Here is a 13,566-nt window from a genome sequence, read left to right on the forward strand (position 1 = left end):
TAAAATAATGTGGTTTTAAAAATCTCATTTTATAAAAAAATTAGCGACGTAAAAGCTAATATGGTATAAAATACCTTTAATTTTTATGTTTTGAGAGTTTTTCCTGAACAAAACTTTTTAATGTGAATATTTACACACAAAAATTTTTTTTTTAATTATTGATTTTTGAATATACCAACTTTATCTTATTTAATATATATACTTTTGAATATATAATACATTGAATTATATTACATTTGCAATTTTAGAAAATGTAAACAAACTTAAACCAATCATTTTTTTCTGATAAAAAATAACTAATTGAATTGTTATTCTTGACAAAAGAATTTTTTGCCTAGTTTAGTTTTTAAAAATTATAAAAAAATAAATATATATTTTCTATTGCAAATGGGGAAAAAAAAGAAAAGTTAAAAAATTTATTTGTAACTAAAATTAAAAAATTTATTTGTAATGTTAATTTAAACCCATGACGACCGCTTTGGCTTCTCAGAAATCCAATTTCTGTTTTTCCTCAACTTCCAACAAATGGAACAGTTCTACGATATTATCAGTATGTTATTACATAAAAAAGTAAAAGGTTCAAGTCTACTTAAGAAATTTTTTCATGCAAAGAGTGGGAAAAGGGATATGGTTTGCCATGACAAAAATTTATGTTATGAAAATATGAAGATATGCAGCCTTAAAAAAATTTTTAATATATGGAACTAAGCTGGCTTTGGAAAGTATATAAATGCTGAAGTACAAATTGTGCAAAATTTATTAAACTAAAAAAATTTTACATTTCAATGCAAAATAAAAGTTATCTAGCCTGGAAAATAACCAAAAAAAAAAAAAAAAAAAAAGAGAATCAATTTGAAGAATTCCTTGAAAATTTATTAGATATTTCTAAAAGCAACATAGAAGCAAAAATAAAATCAGATATGCCAAGATCGAATGCTGCAGTGATAGAAGATTTGGCTTTTCCTGTGTGAAGTGATCTCTCATGGCTCAGGTAAATTATATCTTAAAATTTAATTCAAATAATTATTTTTAATAATTTAAACTTATATTCTGCTGCTCACCAGTCTTCAGTTGCTAGTGATAGTGATTTCGATTTTCCAGAAAGGGATGAAAATCAGCTTCCAACACACACAAAGGTAAAGCACCAAAAACCCTCCAAGGTTTTTGGTGCTAAAGTCTATTTTCTTTCAATTCTTTTTAAATTTAAGTAATTAAATTTACTTTTTACAACATTTTGCTTAACCTGCTTTCTTGTCGGTTTGGTTATTTTTTTTTTGATGTACGCGCGCAAAACAAATGTGAGGTCGGCGGTAATAATAAAAGAAATTGTTAAAAAAAGTAATTAAAACAAACATTAAAAATTTTTAGCGTTTTTTTTTAGCGTTTTGGTTTAGCGTAAATAAATAGAATTGCTGTTGAATAATAAAAAAACGTTGTTGAAACCTGAAATTGATTTTCTACTGTAAAAAGTAATGCTTTAATAGTTTACTTAAAAAATTAAAATTTTTTAAATTAAATAAGTAAAAAATCTTATCAACGTAGAAATATAAAGAAAGCTAAATATAGAAAAGAAAGCTGGAAACTGAAGTTGATCAATTAGCTTGTCTTGCTCAAGAAAGAGAATGAAAATCTTGAGCTAGAGCAAATGAATCAGATGAGCAATAAGCATCTTTTCTAAAAAAACGAAGAGAACTATATGTTAAGCTGAAACAGAAGAAGGTAGAGGCAGGTGCATTGCTAAACAAAAAAAAATATAATAAAGAATATATAAAAAAAACTTTTTAAAAGCAACATTTTAAAAATGGACAAAAAAAGTAAATAATAAACTATTCCACAGGACCCAAGGACTTTGTGTACGTACACAACCTGAAATTAATTATTAAAATTAACCAGCCATTAAAATCAATCACTGAAAATGTTGGGCAACTTATTTTAACTTATTGCGCCAAAATTTTCAGTCATTAATTTTAATGGATATATCAGGTTGTGTACGTACAAAAATTCCTTGGGTAAGGTGAAATTGTTTATTTTTTACTTTTCAGTCCATTTTTAAAATGTTGTTTTTAAAAAGTTTTTTTATATATTTTTTATTTATTATCATTTAACATAAATTAATTTCTTTCTATTCTCAACATTTATATAAATGAATTAAAATATGTTTTTTTCTTTTTCATTATTTCTTAAAATTGTGGCTTTGCAAATGACTTTTTACTTTTAAAAAGTTATTAACAAAAAGTATTATTTGTTACTAACAAAAAGTATTACTTGTTACTAAGAAAAAGTATTACTTGTTACTAAGAAAAAAAATCTAGTTAATTACTCTAGCAGCGCTTTTTTTTTGTGACAAACAAATATTTAAGTTCCAAGTATCATTAATTAAAATATATAAACTGCTGCGCTTTCACTTGTTATAAGACAAAAAAGTTAAATATATTCTTTATGAATATTTTTGATGCAGTGTTATAACATGTTTACAAGAAATTATATTTTTTGTAAAAAATAGAAAAGGAGGAAGAAATACCAGGAACAAAAAAACTAATTTTTTCAAATTTAAATAATTTTTTAATCAAAATTCTTAAATATAAGGAAATATCCGTTTTTACTTTATTGATATTGCACAATCTGTTATTAATATAAAGCCAATGCAACTATTATAAAATGTCATTTTTCTAAACTATTATTTTTTGCAAAATAAAACTTAAAAATATGAACAAAGAAATTGCAAGATCTATATGCCTTCAAGCATAATTCAAACAAAAAATTATTAATAGAGTTATTTAACTCTTTATAAGGTGTCGTTTAAAGTTTGTAATAATTAATGTTTTTTAAAATTCAATAATAAAATGTTTCCAAAAAATATCTACTGAAAATAAATCTATCTACTTGGCAATTTTAACATAAGTAAACTTTAAACGCTATAAATATACCATAATTAATCAAATAAAAATTAATATAATTAATCTAATTAAAATATTCAAATCAATTGCGCATCGTGGTGAACAGACGTGTTTTTATTGCTTCAAAAATAAAAAAATAAAAAATTAAATTAAAATGGATATTAAGATGATTTCAGATTTACTAGAGAAACAAAAAAAAGATATTTTGGAGGAAACGAGGAAGCTTTTGAAAGATCACGAAAAAGTATTCGTATCTCTAACTGCAGCAAATATGAAAATTCTTACTGAGCGGCTAGATATGAATAAAAAAGTCGTAAGCGAAAATTCATATAAAATTAATAACATTGCAATGGATTTAGATGAAACGAATAAAAAAGTTATATCACTTGTATCTGATTGCAGTGATATTATGAAATCTATCCAAACTAACGATGAGATTATTTCGAATAAATTTGAAGTTGTAAAGAAAAAAACAAAAGAGTTAAGCAATAAAATTAAAGACAATAGCGAAATACTGAAAATAAAGAATAAGCTTAGAGAAATCGAAGATCGTTCACGAAGGAACAACCTCAGAATAGAAGGCCTGAAAGAAAGCGAAAACGAAAATTGGAGTGTAAGCGAATCTAAGATACAAAAGATGTTTGAAGATACACTTGGTTTAAAAAGTATACAAATCGAGAGGGCTCACAGGACAGGATTTAGAAACACACACAAAACTCGCCCAATAGTTGTTAAGCTACTTAACTATAAAGACAAAGTAGAAATTTTAAAACAGGCGAAAAATTTAAAAGGAAAAAATATTTACATAAACGAAGACTACTGCGCCGAAACTACAATTATAAGAAAGGAGCTTCGAGAACAACTGAAAAAAGAACGAGAAGGCAGAAAATATGCGGTTATATCGTACGATAAACTAACCATTCGCGAATGGACTCCCAAAGAAAAGTAAATGTTTTTTATTTGTTATTTTATTGTTTAAATTCTTATGTTAAAATGGAAACTAATTTATTATCTAATTTTAATGCAAAAACTTACACATCCAATAATAATGGCAATAATAATGACATAAATAAACTTAAAGCTTTCCTAAGAAACACAAATATACTTTTCGAAAATAACCCTGAATTAAACATTAGTTTTTTTAAGGATGGGGATGGAGAGGAAAATATAAGCCCTTATTATTACAACTCGAACATTTCAATGTTCATTGGCAACATTGATGTTAATGCACTATCCATTCTGCATCTAAATATAAGGAGTATACAAAAAAACTTTGATAAATTTAAAGAATTTTTGTTTACCGTTAAAATAAAATTTCAAATTATATGTCTAACAGAAACATGGTGCAGGAATAAAGAAATCGAAAATAACTCTAACTTTCAACTTAATAATTATAAAGTTATTCATCAAATAAGAGGATCTGAAAAAATAGGAGGTGGAGTGTGCATTTTCATACATAACTCTTTAGATTTTAAACTGCGTAAAGAAATGTGCTCAATAACAAAGGATTTTGAGTTACTAACCGTTGAGGTCTTAAGCGATGCCAGCAAAAACGTAATTCTGCACGTCATATATAGACCGCCTTCAGGTAATATAAAAGCATTTAGCAAACACTTTAAAGGTTCAATTACAAAAAAAGATACTTATGGAAAGCTAATTTATTGTGTAGGCGATCTCAATTTAGATTTTCTAGATTATGAAAGTAATAAAAACGTCAGAAATCTTACTAATATTATATTTCAAAATGGTTTTATTCCAACAATTAATAAACCAACTCGCATAACAAAAAATAGTGCTACACTGATTGATCAAATCATAATAAACAATTTCAAAAACATAAAAGTTAAGGCTGGAATTTTTGTCACTGATATATCAGACCACTTTCCGGTTTTTATAATTTCACAAAAAAGCATCAATAAAATATCAGAAAAAAAGAAATTAAAAAGCGAATAATTAATGATACATCCACTATGACTTTTATGAATCTGTTATCCACAACAAACTGGGAAACTATTTTAAAAACTAAAAATGCTCAGGAAGCTTATAATATTTTTCATTGCATATTTCAAGACCACTATAATGAAGCTTTCCCAATTATTAGTAAATTAATCAAAACCAAATCCCATCAGAATCCCTGGATAACGGCGGGAATAATAAAGTCATCACAAAAAAAAAACGTTTGTACGAAAAATTTATAAAAAAAAGAACTTATAAAAATGAAACAAAATATAAAAATTACAAACGTCTTTTCGAGACAGTTATTAAGTATTCGAAAAAACAGTATTACACCAACCAATTACATAACTGCAAAAATGATGCACAAAAAATGTGGCGCATAATGAAAGAGGTGATAGGAAAAAAAAACATAAGCGCTAATGAACTTCCCAAAAAACTCATTATAAATAATTGTGAAATTACTAATGAAACGTTAATTTCTAATTCTTTCAATCATGAGTTTGTTAATACAGGCTCGAGTTTGGCTTCCAAAGTAAAAAACAGCAAAACTAGCTTCGAGTCATATTTGACCTCTAATAATGATCTCATGGAAAATAATAAGTTATATGAACAAGAACTACTTGATGCTGTAAATTTATTAAAATCAAATAAAGGTAATGGAGTTGATGATGTAAGTAGCAATATAATAATTAAATCAATATTTTATTTAAAAACTCCGCTTTTGCACATTTTCAGTCTTTCTTTAGAACAAGGTATCTTTCCTGACAAACTAAAAGTGGCCAGGGTGATACCAGTTCTAAAATCTGGAGATGCAACTTGTGTCGCAAATTACAGACCTATTTCAATACTACCATGTTTTCAAAAATACTAGAACATATTATGTATAAAAGATTGTACCATTTCTTAGATATTAATAACATCCTTTATAATAAACAATTCAGATTCAAAAACGGTCACTCCACTGATCAGGCAATTGCCTATCTTGTTCACGATATTCTGAAATCTTTTGATGAAAATAAATATACTTTAGGCGTGTTTATTGATCTCAGTAAGGCTTTTGACACTGTAAATCATAATATTTTATTAACCAAACTAAAAAACTATGGTATTAAACACTCGAACTTTAAATGGTTTAAAAGCTACCTGTCAAATAGACAGCAATAATTTCTCATAATTGCAGTAAAACTAACAATATGAATATAACTTGTGGAGTACCTCAAGGCTCTATATTAGGACCGCTCTTATTTCTAATATATACCAACGACTTAAGTAAATCTTGTAATATATTAGACTCAATCTTGTTTGCAGATGATACTAATCTATTTTATGCTCACAATGACATTTTCACAATTTTAAATCTTATTTAAAACTGTAAACATAGAACTTCAATATCTTTCTAAATGGTTTAGAGCAAACAAATTATCTCTAAATGTAATAAAAACAAAATATACTTTTTTCCATCGCTATCATGAAAGAGACAAAATTCCATTAAAACTTCCAAATCTTTGTATTAACAATTATGAAATAAAAAGAGAGGTATCATTAAAATTTCTAGGCGTACTCCTGGACGAAAATGTAACTTGGAGATGTCAGATAAAATATATTGAAGGTAAAATATCAAGAAACATCGGCATGCTATATAGGGCAAAACCATTTTTAAATCTAAGTTGTGTAAAACTCTTATATTTCTCCGTTATTCATTCCTATCTTAATTACGCTAGCATTGCATGGTGTAGTACCAATAAAAATAAATTGAAAAAACTTTTTAATATGCAAAAACATGCTATCAGAATTATATCCAATAAAAGCCGCTATACACCCTCTCGACCCTTATTTATTAACTTAAGTATACTAAATATCTACCAAATAAATATTTATCATCTCCTAATTTTTATGTTCAAAATTAATAAAAGTATCATTCCAAAAATATTTAACCCGTAATTCAAAATAAAGGAAAACAAATATCTAACTAGATATTCAAATAACAGATATATACAGCCCAAAAGTTATTATGCAGCAACTGATTTTTCAATTTCAATAAGAGGACCAAAGGCATGGAATAAAATACTTTCAACTGAATTTAAAACTCTAACAATGCTTAATGAGTTTAAGACAAAACTAAGACAAAATGCTTAATGAGGTTAAGACAAAACTCTTTCTGAAATTACATTATGATTTATCTATCAATTACATGAAAAGTATATTAATTTTAGAAAAAGACTGAGTTAAATTTATTTATATCCTAATATATATTTTTATTGTTTTTGTTTTTTGCTAAGCCTATAGCGCTTCTAGCTAATTTTTCACTTTTTTTTTATTTCTTATTTTTTTATTAATAGATGTTTTATTTATTATTTTACCACTTTTGTACATTTGTTTATTTTATAAATTTAACGAAGTTTCTTATTTTAAAAATAAACTTTATATTTACGGAATTTATAAAGGGGCTTGGTGATAAGACATATTAGTCTTCTTCTTGCCCCTGCTATATTTATATTTTGTTAGTAAATTACGGAATGTATATTTTTAAACGGCAAAAAAAAAAAAAAAAAAAAAATCTAATAAAACTGAGTAAAAAAATACATTTTAAATTCTTTTCAGAAAATGTAAAAAATTTTCGTGAAACCTGGAAAGGCATTTTTTAGGTGGTGTTTTTATCAACATACAAAAAGCATTTGATACTGTATCAACCATTGTAATTTCTGAACAGTACGGAATCCGAGGAGTTGTAATTGGTTTCAATCTTATCTTTCAAATCGGAAGCAGTTTGTAAGCATTAAAATACAAACCAAATAACAAACACATAGTTTGTGATGTTCCCCAGGGTTCTGTTGTTAGCCCTTTATTATTTTTGATTTATATTAATGATCTAAATAACTCTGTCCACTTCTCATCAGTCCATTTGTTTGCTGATGATACTATTATCTTGCAAATTAATAAGTCTCATCATTCCTTGTGTAAGAATATAAGCTTAGACTTAAAAAGTTTAGTACATTGGCTAAGTGCAAACTTAATTTCTCTGAACTTATAAAAAACTGAACTAATATTTTTTTCATCTCCAAAACAAACAAAAATTTTTATACAATAATCATATAACTAAAATTAAAATTAATTAATAATAGACATTTGTATATAACACACATTGTTAAATATCTTGGTATTTTTATAGATTCCAACCTCTCATGGACTTTTCATATAGATGCATTCTGTAAAAAACTTAATTGAGCTAATGGCATGCTTTGAATAATTTGCCATTATGTTGATAAAACTACCCTTAAAAATCTATATTTTGCAATTTTTCAGTCTCATCTCAACTACTGTTGTCAGGTTTGGGGACAAATTGGTAACTGTAATATTAATAAATTGTTATCAGCTCAGTGACAATCAATCCGAATAATAAATTTTCAACTCCATGATACAGAAACTCCAAACTTCTTTAAAAAGGTTAAAGTTCCTACCTTGTCAGCACTAAATAGATTTGCTAATCTTCTTTTTGTTTTTGACTTCCTGAATAAAAAGTTACCTTCCTCTATTTCAACCTTCTTCACTGAAATTCCATTTATACATTCACATTTAACAAGAAACATCAATAATGGAAAACTAAATGTGCCTCCCTATAAAACTTTTGCGGTATGACGAGTATTCAAATATACATCAGTGCATCAGTGAACGGAATCTTGTGTGCATTGTGAATGAGTTTAAAAAATTAAAACTTAAAAATAATTTCTTTATTTGAAACAAAATAAATTTAAACAAATTCTAAAAAAAAATTATTTTAATTTTTTATCATTAACTTCTTTTAGTTTTCTTATTTTTCTTTTTCTTCTTACTATTTTTAAAAAAAACTTCATTGTTTTGTCATTATTATCTTTGTTATTACTATTATTAGTATAGTTATTATAAATACTATTATTTTTGCTGTTACTTTTGCTCTATTAATGAATAAAGTTATTATCGTTATTATTATTATTTTTTAAATTATTATTAATAATATAATTATTTAGTGTCACTCCTTTGATCAGGTTTCTGCATGAGTGACTCCTTCCTTGTCAATAATTTATTTATATTTATTCTTAATAATGATATTTTGCTTTTATTATTTATAATATTATAGATTATTCTATTCGTATTCTTCTTATCATTTTTATTATTATTACTGTTATTATTATAATTGTTATTATTATTACTATTATTACAAATATTATTATTAATAATATATTATTGTAATTATATGATTGTAAATTTTGAGGAAAATAAATATCTTGTTGTGTTGTTTTTTTTTTCATTTTTTTGATAAAATAAAAAGGAGGGAGGGAGGGGAGTGGGTCTAAAATGGTCAAAAATTGTGTGATGTAATTTGTGAACAACCCCTAATAATTTATTTGTTTGTTTTTTATTTTTATTTCTAAATTGGGTAATTTTTTTGTTATTGTTTGTTATGAGAAATTATCGAAATAAATATTATTGCTCTTGGAAGATAATATATAAAAAAACTTTTATTATGTTTATTTTATGATTTATTTTTTTATGCGCCTATAACATCTTTTATTTCTTTTCTTTTACTGAACATTTTTAATGGAAAAGTTAGGTTAATAAAAATAAAATTTTCTTTGTTTTTTTTCTTAAGTTATTTCTTAAGTTCATTTGTTAATAGCGCGAATATCAAATGTAATTGTTGTACAAAATTTTTTACGTAATTGTCATTCAATCTTAATAAGTAGTTTTTATAACAATAATTACTTCTTTTATCTTACTGCTTGTTAATGTTAAAAAATGATAAAAAATGGCTTACATGAAATGGCTTACCGCTTTACATAAAATGGCATACAGCATGCCATTTTATGTAATACAGTTGCACCAGTTTACACTTTAAAACAAGGTCTAAAGTCCAGCTGTTCAGAAATAGCAATGGAGTTTGACAGAGACAAGCTCTATTAGCTACAATACCTGTTAGTGTTAGGCGCGGAACTAGCATTTGCTCACAAACAATGTTTATAGGAGCTGTTAAAGCTCCAGGGGGAAATATTCATAATTTAAATATATCAGATTAAGCCATTATGAGGAAATGTTGCAAAAGAATTTAATCTTGCACTTTGTTGGTAAAAAAAATAGAGGAAAAGTTAAAAAGAAAAGTTAAAATGGAAAGGGTTGCTACATCTGTTACCAGTTCTAAATTTACTACAATAGGTGATTGCCTACTTGGAATTATAGCTGTAAAGAGCTCTAAAGGAAAATATCAATATCTATTGTTAGTCAAGATGTTTTAGAGTATTTTGAAATAGCAGATAACATAATTGGAGCCTGTACTGATCCTACATCAAGTAATATAGGTAGACTAAAGGAAGCTATATAAATAACTAGTGAAATTATTTAAAAGTTTGTTTGGTTTATGTGTTGTCATCATATATATGAACTCCATATAACTCATGCAATACAGGCTACATCACAAAATACAATACATCACAAAAGTTAAATGTAAGGGTCTAAACAAATATATAAGCAATCTTAACATCTTGAAATAGGCAGCAATCTTTACATCTTGAAATAGGTAGCAATCTTAACATCTTGAAATACGTAGCAATCTTTACATCTTGAAATAGGTAGCAATCTTAACATCTTGAAATAAAATAATCTTTACATCGCTAGCAGCTAAAGATCATGCTAAAGATTATAAGTATTCCTTGAAAAAGTTTTTTTCAAGAAATGACTATAACCATCTTGTGATATATTTGGCTTTTTATCTTAACGTCTAATCTGACAAGCTTAAAGAATTTAAAATGCATCAACCTGGAGCTTGTCAAGAAGCAAGATTTATTGCTGATGCTTTATATTCTTAAACTAGAAATGACACTTACTATTATAACCTGTTTACCTAATGAAAATAAAAAGAAAATAGAAATGTGTGCCTTTATTGTTGCCAGTTGTTTTGTTCCGGGGTACTTTAGGTCTTGAGGCACTCAACATGCTGAATTTAATGATTGTAATGCTTTTAAAGCAGCATATGTTCTCAAGGATGAATTTAATGCTGACATTGGCAACGCTTTGATTAAAAATTTTCATAAACATAAATGGTATCTTTCTCCAGCAGTAGTTGTGTTTCCACTAGTTGACTCTTACTTGGAAATGTTTGTCAAGTATCAGATTTTGAAGTCATTAATTTCCTTTCCAGTTCTAGAGCTAGAAAAAATAAATATAGAAAAATCTCATCCCGTTTTAATCTTCTCAAATAGCAATCTTTCCGAGCTTGTACTGCTGATAGCTGGCTTATATTTATATGCCTCGGAATTGGAAATCAAGTCAAAGATTGGGCTCATTTTCATCACAACTTTTCAAAAACTGAATCATATAGTGTTTTTGAAAATTTTGTTAAAGGATTTTGTGTAACTAACAACTGAGCTGAAAGAAACTTAATAAGCAACCTTTTTGAATATTCTAAAAAGAAAGAACAGCCTTAAAATATATTATTGATAGCAAGAGACGAGAGAAAAAAAGTAATTTTTATCAATTTATTTTTTCTATAAAATTTTTTTATTATAGTTCATTGTAAAATATTTCCTTTTGGTTCAGTTTCTTGTTCTTGCATGATAATATTTGCTAATGCTTAAAGGGATCCCAAACTCTCAACACATGTTGTGTTCATATTAAAGATAATGTTAAAAAAAAAGGTTTGAACCAAGTTTTTTTGATCAAAAATCAATAATGAATGCATATCAAGAAAAACTACTCTTGTCATTTTAGTCGAAGTTTGTCTTCTCCATTTTACTCAAAAAACCGGAGTCTTTAAATTATACATAGTAATTTACAGACTTTGTGTTTAATTCGTAAAAGTGTTGTATTTGACATCACGGTAGACTTTTGACAAATAAAAAATGTAATCAAACAAAGCTGCGTTTTTCTACTTTTATTTAAAAAGTATATTGTAGCATTTTTTTAACATACAGCAAAACAAATTTATTTGTATTATTTTTCTAAACATCCCAAAAATAAGTTTGTAAAAAGTAAAAATTAATAAATTATTTTTATTTTAAAGGAGCAACTTTTTTTTTATAGATATATCTTAATAACTTTTAGATTTATATACTTTATATTTACTGATATTTCTTTTGTTTTTAAATTAAAACAAATATTAAAGCTTTACTTACCAATTTTATGATTTTCATACAAGTATTTTACATTATATAGAATGTTACAAGGGCTCTCGTTTTTGTGCAAGAGAGCACAGTATTATACATTCTAAATCTTACTTAATTTCATTTAAACAATGGGAACTATTTTCTAACATCTCTGGTTTTTTCTAACATCTCATTTTTAACATCTCATTTTTATGCTATAACGTCTTTTGTTCTCCCGCTGAAAAAAGTATTGGTTAACAATTAATTTCATTTCAACTGACAGTATTATTTATAGGTATTTGATGTACTGTTAAATTTTTTTATTATTAAAATTTTTTAATCACGCTGATTTAACTTAAATTTTCAAAATGCCGTAACGCAGGTTAAAAAAAAATTATATTTGGTATTTCCCAATTTATGTGTCGTATTTGGCATTTGCCTCTTAACATGGAAAATCAAAAAACTAACTAAATTGACAAATAAAAGTTTTACAATAAATGCTACAATAATGCTACAAAATTTTTGCAACCTTGTAATAATAAATACAATTTTGTAATTAAAACAAAATAAGAAATACATGTTTTTCAAAATAAATTCAATTAAATATATTCTCACATGCCTAAATAAGATAAATTTTGTGAATATGTGAGAACACCTGATGAAAATTTTACTAAACAGTAGACAATGTGGCGAAAACTTTACTAAACAGTAGACAATGTAATCTTGTCATTTTAGTCGAAAATAAGCTTCGACTAAAATGACAAGATTAGTTTTTCTCAGTATGCATTCATTATTTATTTTTAATTGAAAAACTTGGTTTAAACCTTTTTTTTCAACACTATCTTTAATATGAACACAACATGTGTTGGGAGTTTGGAATCCCTTTAAGAGCACAATAAATTTAATTACATAGTAACTACATATATAATATTCTAGAATATTCTACTGTATCTAAACAAAAGTTAATATAATGGTATGTTCATATAAAAACTATTATTATGATAATTTCATATAAAAAGAATTCTTCTAGCCCTTCAGATAATCTTCAAATAATAGTTATATAATAATAGTTAGTGAAACTTTTAATGAAATAGTTATATAATAATAGTTAGTGAAACTTTTAATGAAATAGTTATATAATAATAGTTAGTGAAACTTTTAATGAAATAGTTATATAATAATAGTTAGTGAAACTTTTAATGAAATAGTTATATAATAATAGTTAGTGAAACTTTTAATGAAATAGTTATATAATAATAGTTAGTGAAACTTTTAATGAAATAGTTATATAATAATAGTTAGTGAAACTTTTAATGAAATAGTTATATAATAATAGTTAGTGAAACTTTTAATGAAATAAGAAAAATGCAAAGTTAGAATTTCAAACAATTCAAAAGTTATTATGTTTTTTTGACAACATCATTCATTTTTTGAATTGTGATTTTTGAACTTAAGAATAATTTTGAACTGTGAAATTTGAACCTATAAATAATTTTTAGGCTGTGTTTTTTTTTTTTTTTTTTTTTTTTTTTTTTTTTTTTAAACATCTTCGCTTCCAACAAGGCTGCAAGCAGCCACTAATTAAAGTTGGAAGTTACTGT

At 25.6% G+C, this 13,566-nt stretch overlaps 1 protein-coding gene across 7 annotated transcripts in view; it reads right to left on the reverse strand.

Annotated features, from left to right (window-relative positions):
• Positions 1-13,566, reverse strand: part of LOC101235086 (serine/threonine-protein kinase Nek1) — a 295,109-nt gene that overhangs the window by 52,491 nt on the left and 229,052 nt on the right. The gene's annotated exons all lie outside the window — the stretch shown is intronic.

The sequence above is a fragment of the Hydra vulgaris genome, chromosome 12, assembly GCF_038396675.1.
Source record: "Hydra vulgaris chromosome 12, alternate assembly HydraT2T_AEP".
NCBI lineage: Eukaryota > Metazoa > Cnidaria > Hydrozoa > Anthoathecata > Hydridae > Hydra > Hydra vulgaris.